The sequence below is a fragment of the Hibiscus syriacus genome, unplaced genomic scaffold, assembly GCF_006381635.1.
Source record: "Hibiscus syriacus cultivar Baekdansim isolate YM2019G1 unplaced genomic scaffold, ASM638163v2 tig00110956_pilon, whole genome shotgun sequence".
Taxonomy (NCBI): Eukaryota; Viridiplantae; Streptophyta; class Magnoliopsida; order Malvales; family Malvaceae; genus Hibiscus; species Hibiscus syriacus.
This window is the reverse complement of record NW_024062932.1, coordinates 1-13,741: the sequence shown is the minus strand read 5'-3', so window position 1 is coordinate 13,741 and position 13,741 is coordinate 1. Positions and strand designations below refer to the sequence as shown.

Below are 13,741 nucleotides of genomic sequence, written 5' to 3'. Positions count from 1 at the left end.
CCCAAGTATTGGGTTGGAGCAGCCTGGAAGCTCCATGGTAGGGTAGGTGAGATAGTGAATGCAAAACCATGGCCACCCCTAGGATTGGTCTCTTCTGCTGGAATAATATCAAACACGAAGTAGCTCGAAAATGAAAGGGAATCAGAGATGTTAGTTGAACATCTGTTGAACTTGAGAGGAAATGGGAAGAAGTGCAGTTGCAGCCATAGGCAGAAGAAGGTAAAATCGAAAAATATATAACAATCTGTCTTTTGCTTAGATAAAAAAACTAAAAAGTTAAAAATACCATACATTGTTTTTTCGAGTTGTTGAGATTTCGTGTTTAACATCCAGAAGTTTACTTCGATTTATTAAGAACTCGAGTTGAATTCATTCGAATAAAGTGTTGAACGAGCTTTAACCAAGTCGAACTCAAATGATTTATGATATGTTTCATCTCACTTACAATTTCAGTCATATCATTGTAAAATGACAACCATGTGTGCTAATGTAGATTATTTTTTATTGACATGAAATTCATTTGACATCAACATCTTTATCTTTCTTTTATCTTCTTCCTTCAAATATGAAAATTTTATGATTTTATCCTCATGTTGTTGCAATTATATATCATTCTCCAATGTATTCTCCAACCACTCAACGTATCGACGAGCTTGTACTGTTGACTCCTACCACTCTATCAATTTAAATTTACTTGAATTATTTTAAAAACTCAACACTAAACCCAAACCATTTGAATTAGTCATACCCACCGTTTGATCAATATAAAATCAATGTATACAATTCGTTTTTTCCTTCTATACTTTCATGAAATTTAGACCAAAATATAAAGTTTGAATATCAATTTGAATAAATGAATTAAGTTCATGTTCACGTACATGACTAAACAAAAAATAAAATATCATATTAAATTTTAAATTTAAATATTTAATTAAAAATTAAATACCAATTTATACTTTCAAAATATATATTTAAGTTTTTATTTATTTATTTAACCACTTAAAGTTACCTTGGACTATTCAAACTAAAACATTTGTATCCGTTTAAAACTAAATTTGGCCGTAAAAGTCGATTAATCCATCAGATTTGGCTAAAAGGGGGGGAAATAGGTGTGGCAATGCCATATTGTGACAACTGGAAACATTGTAGTTTTCGCCCAATCCCAATGATCCCAGAGGGTTCAGTTCATCCATGATTCATAATGGCTATTCACTACGTGAAGACTGAAGCTGGGCACTTCAGTTAACCACATCCATCAACCGCTCTCGCAAAACCAAAAGATATCGCTTCATACTTGACGATTTCCTCCTCTTCAAACCTTGCAAAGGAAATGCATTCTTTGGCTGCCCATTCCCACCTCCTTCCCTCTTCCACCCGCCGGCAATGGCCTTCCTCACTCGCTTCCCCACGCCCCACTACCATAAAATGCCTCCTCCCTTCTCAAAACCCTGAACCCCGAAAGTCCACTTCCCTCTCCAAGCCTCTCGCGCTCGCCTCCGCTTACGCTGCCACTCTCCTTATCCGCATCACTCCCGTTTCCACCCTTCTCGGTGGAAGCGGTGGAGGCAATTCTGGCGGTGGCGGAGGTTGTAGTTCAGGTGGTGGTGATGGGAGCAGTGGAGACTTTTGGGAAAAGCTCTTTGCTCCTTTGCCTGCAGTTGCGGACGATAATAACCAGACCCAAGAATGGGATTCACATGGATTACCTGCCAACATAGTTGTTCAACTCAACAAGCTGAGTGGGTTCAAAAAGTACAAGCTTTCAGATATTTTATTCTTCGACCAACGACGATGGATCACGGTAGGAACTGAAGATTCATTCTTTGAAATGGTTTCGTTGAGACCAGGAGGGATCTACACAAAAACCCAGTTACAAAAGGAGCTTGAAACTTTGGCCACTTGCGGAATGTTTGAGAAAGTTGATATGGAAGGAAAAACTAATCCAGATGGAACATTGGCACTAACCGTTTCTTTTACGGAAAGCACTTGGCAGTCAGCTGATAGGTTTAGGTGTATAAATGTAGGGCTAATGGCTCAATCCAAGCCTACTGAAATGGATCCTGATATGACAGACAGGGAGAGATTGGAGTATTATAAGAGCCAAGAGAAGGATTATAAGAGAAGGATTGAGAGAGCTAGGCCTTGTCTGTTGCCAATGCAAGTGCATAGAGAGGTGTTGCAGATGTTGAGGGATCAGGGTAAAGTGAGCGCTAGGTTATTGCAGAAGATAAGGGATAGGGTTCAGAAATGGTATCATGATGAAGGGTATGCTTGTGCTCAGGTTGTCAACTTTGGGAACTTGAATACTAAGGAAGTGGTCTGTGAGGTTGTAGAAGGAGATATTACGCAGCTTGTGATTCAGTTCCAGGATAAGCTTGGCAATATTGTCGAAGGGAACACCCAGCTTCCTGTGGTCAGGAGAGAGTTGCCTAGACAGGTAGAGTTGCTGGGGATTTGATCTTTGCTTCAATAGTAAAACTCTTGAAGCATTATATTTGATTGTTTTCTATATTCAGAAATAGCTGCAAATAATCAGATAAGAAAAATTGTGGATTGTTTTCTATATCTGATTGAAATGTCTGGTTTCATATATTCAGTTCCTGAAATATTTAATTTTTGGTTCCTGGGTTAAGTACTAGTTTCATTCTTAATGGTGATTGGTTGTTATTTATTCCGTGCTTTGATTTACAGCTTCGACAAGGAAATGTTTTTAATATTGAAGCTGGGAAACAAGCCCTGAGGAACATAAACTCGCTGGATTTGTTTTCAAATATCGAAGTGAACCCACGACCTGATGAGAAGAATGAGGGAGGCATCATTGTTGAGATAAAGCTCAAAGAGCTGGATCAAAAATCAGCTGAAGTTAGTACCGAGTGGAGTATTGTACCTGGACATGGGGGGCGCCCAACATTGGTATGTGAATCTTGTTATATTTTCTGTACTCTTGAGATTCTTCATGTAGATGATAAGATATTGTGGCTTAACTTGAAATTTCTGACTTATATTGTTGCATATTATGTTTTCTGTTATTTTGTTCAGGCTACGGTCCAACCTGGTGGAACTGTCTTTTGAGCACCGAAATCTCAAAGGTCTTAACAGATCCATTCTCGGTTCATTGACCACTAGTAACTTTTTAAATCCTCAGGTGATCTTTCCTAACCATGCATGTTGCGCGCTCTCATTCATGGTTCTTTCGATGACTATATCACCGGTGATTATCATAAAAATTTCATCCTAAGATGTTCCTGTTATTCTTTCCTTCAGGACGATCTTTCTTTCAAGCTAGAATATGTGCATCCTTATAGATGGTGTTCATAGTCTACGGAACCGAACTCTTCGTGCAAGCTGCTTCAACAGCCGGAAAACTAAGCCCAGTTTCACTGGTGGTCCGGAAGTTGATGAAGTCCCACCAATATGGGTTGACAGAGCCGGTCTCAAAGCTAACATTACCGAGGTAATTTGCTATATTTATGACAGTTGCTGCAGTGAGTTTTGGATTTTTTGTAGCAGAGAATCTATTGTAATTGATATACCTGTGGCAGAATTTCACCCGTCAAAGTAAATTCACATATGGACTTGTGATGGAAGAGATAACAACGCGAGATGAAAGCAGTCATATCGCTCTAAATGGTCAGAGAGTGCTGCCAAGTGGTGGCATCAGCACAGATGGACCTCCGACTACTCTCAGTGGTACTGGTGTTGATCAAATGGCATTTCTACAGGCAAATATCACACGTGATAACACTAAGTTCATAAATGGAGCTATAGTTGGTGAGAGGAATGTGTTTCAGGTTAGCCCATATCTTTACACAGTAAATTTTTTGAGTGAACTAGCTAGTCTGTCTTGGCTGATACTATTCAATATTGGGAATTAGGTAACAACTTTGATAGTGTAACATTTACTTGAAACATTCTGGTAAACGGGCCTTAATATGTAAGATTTATTCTAAGATAGATAACAAATCCATTCTCATTATCTTTCTAGCATTTTAGCCTTCCCTTGTTGAATAACCAAAATTAAGTGCATCAGGTCCAGAACAATAGCCATCTTCTTCTTGGGTAGTCGAATATCTTGTTCTCTGCACTGTTGAAATAGCTGAAATGGATAAGTTTAAGCTTACTTAGAGATGCTCTATTCTGAACTATAACCTACCTTTAGTTACAAAAGTGGTTTATTCATAAATATATTTGGAGTTTGCTTAAATTTTTGTTTCCTATCTAATGGCCGGCATTTATTTACTCAATGCAGGTAGACCAAGGACTTGGCATTGGCAGCAAGTTCCCATTCTTTAACCGCCACCAACTAACACTTACTAGATTTCTCCAACTAAAGCAGGTGGAGGAAGGTGCTGATAAACCCCCACCACCTGTTCTAGTCCTTCATGGCCATTATGGAGGCTGCGTGGGTGACCTCCCAAGTTATGATGCTTTTACTCTCGGGGGGCCCTATTCCGTGAGAGGCTATAACATGGGCGAGTTGGGTGCAGCCAGAAACATTCTTGAGGTAATAATGCTTTCCTAATCTTTTAATTCATCATTTATGTTGTATTTCATTTCATGAGAAGTGGGAGCTAAAGGGGGGAGGATTCTCATTTTACAATTACATGAAATGGCTAAATTTATCTGATTTCATTTGTCCTGGTGTTACCTGCAGCTTGGAGCCGAAATAAGAATACCTGTGAGAAATACACATGTATTTGCATTTGCAGAGCATGGGAATGATCTAGGAAGTTCAAAGGATGTAAAAGGGAACCCAACTGAGGTATACAGGCGAATGGGTCGCGGTTCATCATATGGTGTTGGTGTGAAGCTAGGTCAAGTGAGAGCCGAGTATGCTGTTGACCATAACACCGGAGCTGGTGCAGTGTTCTTCAGATTTGGAGAACGGTATTAAAATGAGATTCAGGGTCAAGTTTTGGTTTGAGAGGTATACCATTTTAATCGGTTTCTTGTTTGAAATAATAATTTCTAGTCCAGTTATGTAAAAGCGGAGAGATGACGAGGAAACTGTTGATAAATACTTTCTGCTCCTCTTTGCCTATTATATGTATATATATTCCTCAGTACTAGTTGTCCTACGTTTTGTCTCGATCGAGTTTGATTGGATTTGTGAACTCCAATATCTTTTCATGTAATAAGCAAGTCACAAGTTAGTCTGAAATACCGCTTCCTGTTTTATTGAATTGCTTCACATTTCTGTTTGCCTCGGCTTGTTCATCTCTGGAAATTCCTCTCCAATAGCCTGCCAAGGCTGCATTCAACTAGTTGAGCAACCAACACATATTTTGCTCGTACGAGTTTGTAATCCACATGATTCCCTGTTCCAAAATTCTTCTCACGTCATTTGGCTATTCTTTTATCTCCTAATCAATTTATTTTGAAATAAAAGCAAATAACAAGGACAAAGAAACTCATCGGTTTATACCCTACTCTTCACATGATCCCATTTGTTTGTACATTACCATTTTAGAAATTTTGTCCACCTTGAAGAAACTTGTATAAAATCATTCATCTCCTCTGGCAGGGGCATTATCAGTTGTATTCCAATACCTGAAACTCTCAGCTTTTGCTCGATTTATATATATAATAAGCCTTAAGAGCTACACAATGTACAGGATTTTCGATACAAGCTAAGCAACAACATTATTTTCCTACAGTTCTTAACGTTCTAAGAAGATAGGTACAAGAACGATGGCCCTTATACTCTTTGCAAGAAGAAAGGACGAGGTAAAAGCTTCACACAGATCTGTTAGCTGCAGAAACATGTTTCTTTCCCTACACCGACTTAAGACAACGGGTGCAGAGACTGAGCAGCAATTCTCCTCTCTGAAAGTAATGCAAAATCACGAGTTAATAGACTTCGGCATACGCAAGCCAACTTTGGAACAATGAGTGTTGATAATTTTTGTACTGAAACTATTCTAAGAAGCTCCTTTATAAATAGACTGATAAAATAAAAACTGATAAGCAACCACGAAAGACAAGAATCAGTACCTCCAGCGGCAACAAGTTTCTCTACCCGTGCAACAATATGCTTCCCATAAGTGTACTTCTTCAATGCGTTTAAATGGACCCTAATTCGAGAAAGGATCAGCTCTCTTTGCTGGTCATCACAGGTCTCTAGCACTTTCTGTACAACGTAGTTTGCAAACTGATCTTTCATCATTGCCTGGGATGGACAAAAACAGCTATCAACCCACACGAAATTATGTAAAATTTAAAGTGTTCTCATAAACCTTACATGAAAAGTAATCCCACTAGCAGAATACACACATAGATTATGAATATGTATGCACGGCCATAATCAGTCCAACCAAAATTACAAATGAAGGCATTGTGGTTCGTGGCTTTTCTCCAATGATTTACAACCTAGGTGAAGTTATTTAGGGCATTTTTTCCGAGTGCATGGACTTAAAACCAGAGTATTTCTATTCAAAAATATATCCACGGAAAACACAAACCTGAAGAGGCTCATTCTCATCAGTAGAACCAAGCATTTCATTCACCAATAGCTGACGTTCAGCAGAACCACCAAAAGTTAAGCATTTCTCGACAACATTAGATGCAAACTTCTGCTGACTCATCTGGACGATCTTCCCAGCTAGCTCTTTAATTATGATTGAGCGCTCATGAGGTTTTCCATGCTCCAGTACATGCTGTAGACGTTGGTTAACGCATCAATCAGTACATTTAGATATGCTTAATAATAAAAATAAAAAATCGAGGGACATACTCGTAAAAAATAAACAAATACAACAATTGTGGGCAGTATTTTAATAGACATGACTGCAAAAGAGTGAAAACCCCCGGGCGGATTCGGTAAGTTGCTTTTGCCCCAACAGGTTCTATAAAATATGAACTATAAGTTCAAAAAAAGAATGACAAACCTGGATGACATAATTGCCGTACTGGTCTTGGGCCAACAGACTAACAGATCCTAAAATCTCATCCATCACCTTACTTTGAGTTTTTGGGTCCATGCAGTGCTCTAATATTCTCTGCATCAGATGTAGCAGTAGTCATGATAATAATACAGAACATGGATTGCGCATTTACATGGAACAGTTCTAGTCTTCTAAATTTTATAATATATATATATAAAAGGTCCTTGAACCTGTATAACTCGGCACCCATATGGATGAGTGGAAAGCGTCACAACTTGATCAAAAAATGTTGTGACTATAAATTGGATGTTTTCCTCAGGAACATTCAATACATTTCTGGATCACATGGTTTCCATTCTGGTCTCGTACACAACGCATAACGCTATCATCAAGCTCATGAACCATGCTGATCTTCTGATCCAGATCTACAACCTCTATGGCCTAGAATGATAAACAAAGCATATACATAATTGTCAGAATGCCGGGCGGTATTCTTCGTGTAGCTATTCAATAGCATGAGTGCTTTTAGCAAATCTATATAAAAAACCAATATAAGGTGAGAGCAAAGTTAAGCATTACCATGATTGAAGCATTGTTAGCAGATATATTACAAAAAATAAAATTAAAAGGATTTATAGAATTTTTATATAAAATGGAAAGCACCAATGTGAACTTTTTCATTTAATCAAGTATAAAATTGGGCTGTTCTTATTAGAATGAAAACTGCGAAACAATTGAGGAAGCTTGATCAGTAAAAAGAATCAACAAGAGAAGTTCAACATGCAACTCAATGATTATGAAATGAAGTGTAGAACATTGGAAACTATATACCTTCTGAATCACTCGACAACCGTACATTTGAAGATGAGTGTTAAAACATGACCTAAAAGCTTGCAAGCAAGTTCTCTCTCTGAGCTGGAAGTCCATGTTTAAAAAACTGTAGGCAGATACAGATTACTATGTAACCCCCTTAAAATATACAACTAAGCGGTGTAATGGATTAAAAAGTGGATACCTTTTGAATGACATAATTACCAAACACATCAGTCATCAAAACAAGAGCTTGAGGCATGATTTCCTCATAAACCATATTTTTTTCTTCAGTTGTAGCCGTTTTCAAGTTTTTGCTGAATAAAACGCTGCCATACTGATCCGCACTATTCATAAGATGAATAAAATGTCAGGGCGACAATATGCAAATAAAAATGATGTAGGATAAATCATACCTGAACTCAACAACATGACCAGCAATTTCTAAAAGTTCAAAGCACTTTGTTTTATTGCTCTTAAACTCTTCAAGTAGGGAGGAGGCAAAGCTCTCAGCCGGGTTATATCCCGCATATCCTGTGACGCTCCCTGCAATATTCCTCGCCCCATAAGGAAACCGCATATTCAGGTCAGTGTGTCTGATAGGACTGCCCAGTCCAATTGGAGAGTTTGGAATAGCAGAATTGCTAAGGGCTTCCAGGATACGACATGCCAGCTCCAAAGGTGGAATTTGCATGAAAACCATGAAGATTAGAAGTACCAGATTTAGCACCCAATGGAACCATACTGAGATTCTGAGGTGATAGCAGAGCCCCAAATATGTTTTTTGCAGCTCAAGCAAGCTCATGTAGGAATCACCAAGAAAATTCCTATCCATAGAGGGCATAAACCCTGCAAGCTGCGCTGAAGCATAATCATGTCCTCAAATACTGAAGATACATAGGATCAACATAAGTGCCGGAAGACATTCCCAGCTATTTGGCCTCCAACTCTACCAAGATTAAATGACTCAGATGCAGCAATTGAAATGTTCTGTCCAGAACCCAAGCCTCCCCCAAACACTCTGGAGTCCATTCCAGGGGCTGGTATAGCTGATGCACCTGGTAGATTGCCTGTTCCAAGTTCGTTAGGCATCATAGAGGCCAAACCAGGGTTTAAAGAATAACCACTTAATCCATAGTTTGGAAATGATGAATTTGCAATACCACCATGCTGAAACTGAGTAGTTAAGCTGCCTCCCCCGTTGAGAATGGAATTAGGAGATCCTTTCAATAAATTGTTTGAGGAAACAGAAGATTTTGCAACTCAGCTTGCCTGCTACTCTTGGCAGAATGCATTTCTAAATGACCAGATTCCACCTTCTTCAAGTACGCCTGCTGTTTGATATAATTCTGACCATCTTGCAAACCAAACAAATAATTTTGGTGAGTTTCAGCATCTTGCTCAGTCTGAGATGGTAACTGATTATCTTCATCCGGTGCACCATTTGATGACAAGATCATGCCTGACAAAGCAACTGCCAGATCGGCAGGCTCATTGACACCAGATATAACACCACCAAACGTGCTTGGACTATTCATGTTTCTTTTATCCAAGTCACCAATTCTGCCTCCTCCAATCGGTGTCAAACAAGGACTAGGTGCCCTAGCAACAACTTGGGGATCAGGAGTTGTACTCCTAGACAAGGAAGCGCCTACTGCAGCAGCATAAGTGTATGAAGGTGCAGCAACAGTGTGGACAGCAGAAGAACCTTGGATACTCACAGTTGACCTTAAAGCATCTGCAGAAGCCAAATCACGCGCAAATGAGCTAGATCAGATTCAGCAGAACCTAAATTCTCAAAGTCTCATCAAAAGCATTTCGACTAGCGGGACGAGATGGTCCTTGAGACAGGAGCAGAGTCCAATCAGCCTGCAAAGATGATAATTATTAAGTCACTGCAGCAGCCAAATAAAATGAAGTTCAAGAAATTTTGAGTTACGAATTGTAGTCATGATATTAAATCAAGGGAAGATTAAAATCCATATGAATAGATTTTGAGAAGCGTTCTGAAGTCTTTGATACACTATAAACAAGCTACAATTGTAAACACGAAATGTTGATAAAAGAACATGCCTACTCAGTTTAACACAGTAATATAACTACCTTAGGAATCAGTAGAATGGAAAATAATTGTATGCCATACATATGATCATTTTGCGACTACATGAAATACAAATCTCAAGAACACTAGCTCTAGCATAACCACAGACTTAAATAATTGACCATGAAAATATAAGATCAACCACATTGACTGCTGAAACTTAGATGGCTAAAGAATGCATGCTCTACACATTATACCTGAAAAATTTCAGCAAGGCTTTTCTGTTTGCTTCCTAGTCCTACACCGGACAAACAATCAGTCCATCACCACCCCAGTTTGCTGAGCTATGCACTTTCTCAGCATCTACTTCATTCTCTTGTTTCCTGGTATCAAACCCTGGTGGCATTGAAAGCAACGACCTACTACCATTATCGGCCCTATTCACTTTCCTCCTGTCTCCAATCCCACCAATCACTGAACTCCCTCCTTTCAGCCTTTGCGCAAATTTCCAATCCTCTTGGAAAGCAAAGGAGGTGGGAGCCTCGGGTGAGATTCACATTTGAGTAATAGTATGAATGATAAGCGGGATCAGACCTTAGCTCTTCCTCAGATGCAAAACCATGTCCTTTTTTAGCTCCTACAAGAGTGAAAAAGCAGCAGCCCCACTGCCAACTCCAGTACCAGCAGCAATAGTGGCTCCACCCCCAAACAATCCGCCAACTGCACTCAGTGAACCCTCCACGGTAGGAGGTGCAGAGCCACTTCTGTACAAGTTTAGCTCTCGTTCGAGATCATCGGCTTCTTGCTTATCCTGTTCGCAGAGCAATAGTCCCATCTGACTCCATATCATCGGCAAATGTTCCTTCACCAGTTCCTATCATTGGTCCTACCCAATTCAGATAACATTCTTAAAATCCTAAATGATCGTTAAGCTTTATCGAAACTCTCAAAAATGATCACAACCCAAAAAATAAATATGCTGAACCCAAAATACTAAATCTTTTCTACGCTAATACACCAAACACCATATTTACAAACTCCGAAGATGCAAGCTTTAAGCTACCAAACGGGACAAAGGTCAAAACTTTGATCACCCCTAACTCACAAACAGCAAAAACTCATTCCCCCAAAACAATCAGAGCTAAGAAACAAAATTAAAAGCGCCGCAAATTTAGATTTTCTTCAGTTTTAGCTATCATGAATCAACAGGAAACAGAATAGCACCACGAGTAAAACAAAAAAAAACAGGATTTAAAAGTAAAGTAACATAGCTAGGGAAGGAGGAAGCTTTCTTTTTGAAGCAGAAATCAACGAAGAGGGTGAAGAGAAGCTTGAAATAGAGAGAGAGAGAGAGTTAAACGGTTGAGATCAAATTATGCGGCGTCTATTGGTTCTTACAATAACCCTTAGGGTTTTTACACAATCTAGGGAGGCAGGAATTAAATACAGTGAGAGAGTAACAAGGAAAAAAAAAAAAGACTTTATTTTGCTTTGGGCTATAGTATTTTTGGAGATTAATGATACTACTGTTATATGTCCTGAAAATCGGGATAATTGACCAAGTGAAAACCGACTGATGTAGGTGAAAACCTTTTATTTGTGTTTATCTTGTGTTCCAACAGCAATCTGCAACTGACACCTCAACACTTTAGATTCGATGCCACTTTAAGTTTTTTGTCTTAAAGTTTTGACATTTATGATTTATGTCTGTAAACTCTTTTTTTTAATATCTGTAAATTCTACTCTTGGTTAAATATCTGAACTTTACTCCTTTTAATTAATTTTATTTTTTTGGTTTAAGAAAACCAAAGAAAAATTACTTCTCCCACGTTATTAACTAGCTGTGTTGACTATTCGATTTTAACTAAATTAATCGATCTAATCGAATTAGTTCGGTTAATTCGATCGGCCATCGAAATAATTCGATCGAAAAATAGTTAATAATTTTTTTAAAATTCGGTTAACGGTTAATTCGGTTCGAAATCGATTAATTAACTGAATTAATCAAAATTATTAGATATTATAAAGATATTATAAAATTCGGTTAACGGTTAATTCGGTTCGAAATCGATTAATGGTGGTCAGCGGGTGTGTGGTTCGACCGTGATGGTGGCCGGCAGCTTGTCGATTCAATGGAGACGTGAGGGAGGGAGGCTGGGTGTGGAGTGGGGAATTGCAGAGGGATGGGGAATGGAGGTAGGGGATGACGGGGGATTAGATTTAGAGTTTTTAAAGTTTGGGGAAGGTTTTTAAGATTTTTAAAATTTTTAGGGTTTTTAAAAAACATACATGTTTTTAAAAAATTTAAAGAAAATTTTCAAAATTAACATATTGGGACACATGTCACTTAACGGAATAAATTAACGTTGTTGACGGTCAGAGTACTTAAAATGGTAACGTCTGTAACTTTAGATACCGAAATAAGTCAAAAAATAATTTAGTCACATATTTAAAATTAACGATATAGTTTAAAAACTTATTTTGATATTAAACCTTTTAAATATCCATTAATTAACACATGATAATCACATTGGGTACATAATAACAGTAGGAATCAGTACCTCACACTGAGAATAGTTATCTAAACATATGATTGATCGATCAGCTAATTACGAATTTAGAAACTAAAAAATAATTGTTTAAAATTTTAATATTATTGTATTAAGAAAAAATAAATATACAAATTTTCTTCTTCTTCTTTTATTTATTAAATTAAACTAAATTTAATATTTTTTGAAAATTTGATATGCAATTGATTCTTATAAGGCAGCATACGTCCCCTGAGATCAGCCAATGGGAAAGGGGTTGGGGTCCTCAAAATGAAGCCTAATTCCATTCATTACTAATTGCCGGTCAATTGGCGTTCATTACTAATTGTCCGCACTTTTGGCGGCAGAGTCTCCCCTTATTTATATAGATGGAACGAAAGTTTTATCTTCTTAGGCACACAGTCTCCCCTTACATCGAGTGCTGAAGGAAACGTTAGAGTGCAAGTGGAAGAAGGAAGAACAACTGATGAAGAGCATTCCAAAGATACAGGAATTGACTCGAATAATCTAGTTTTCTAAAGGGCAACGTCCTTTGCAGATACTTTGCTGCTTATTCTCGCCTTGTGTTTTCACTCACTTTTCGAGGGCATTGCCGTTGGTGTTGCTGGTAAGTTATATATGCCTTTCAATCAACAAAGAAGCAATGATGCTACCTATTGGGATAACTTTGTATTTTTGCAGGTACCAAGGGAGATCCATGGAGGACTCTTTGGACAATTTCACTGCACAAAATTTTTGCAGATATTTCTATGGGGATTGCGCTGCTGAGGATGTTACCAAAGCGGCCATTTTGTTGACCTGTGCTTACTCTTTGCCTTCGCTGTTCTAGTCCCATAGGTGTAGGGATCGACATTGCCATTGATGTCACTACTCAAGGTCATGTGGCCGATTGGATTTACGCAATCTCAACGGGACTGCTTGCGGGGGTTTCATTTATGTTTCAACAATCATCTCATTGCTAAGGGCTTTAAACCACAAGTTAAATGTTACTTTGACTCCTTCCTTCAAGTTTCTTTTGTGCTTCTTGATTTGCAGTTATTGCAGTTGTTATAACCTGGGACTGACACTGCACCCTATTTCTCTATAAACTGTTCCTTTGTGACATCAATAATATTTGCAGGAGTGTATTTGTTATTTTATCGTATGCGGAATTAGATAATGTATATAACACAGGGTTGTTCATCAACAAGATGATATACAATGACTGCGAATCGGAAAAAAAATACCAACCAATCAATTACAAGGAAATAAAGGTTGGCATTGGCAATAAGAATGACACATCTAGGCATGACGCAGAAATTTATGCGAGTGTACGAACTTAAGAACTTATATTAAAAATTATAAGAGTGCAAAGTTATAAAATTTTAGGGAGTACAAAATTAGATAATAGAAAATATAAAAAATTTTATAAAAGAATTTAAAAATTAAAGGGTGAGACTGCACCAGCACCTTCTGTT

General features: G+C 38.1%; 3 pseudogenes; 2 read left to right on the top strand and 1 right to left on the bottom strand.

Annotated features, from left to right (window-relative positions):
• The first annotated feature begins 1,312 nt into the window (after nt 1-1,312).
• On the top strand, nt 1,313-4,964 carry LOC120148340 (annotated as a pseudogene).
• A 516-nt stretch (nt 4,965-5,480) lies between these two features.
• On the bottom strand, nt 5,481-10,641 carry LOC120148339 (annotated as a pseudogene).
• Nucleotides 10,642-11,841: 1,200 nt separating this feature from the next.
• LOC120148355 lies at nt 11,842-13,348 on the top strand (annotated as a pseudogene).
• Nucleotides 13,349-13,741: the final 393 nt, after the last annotated feature.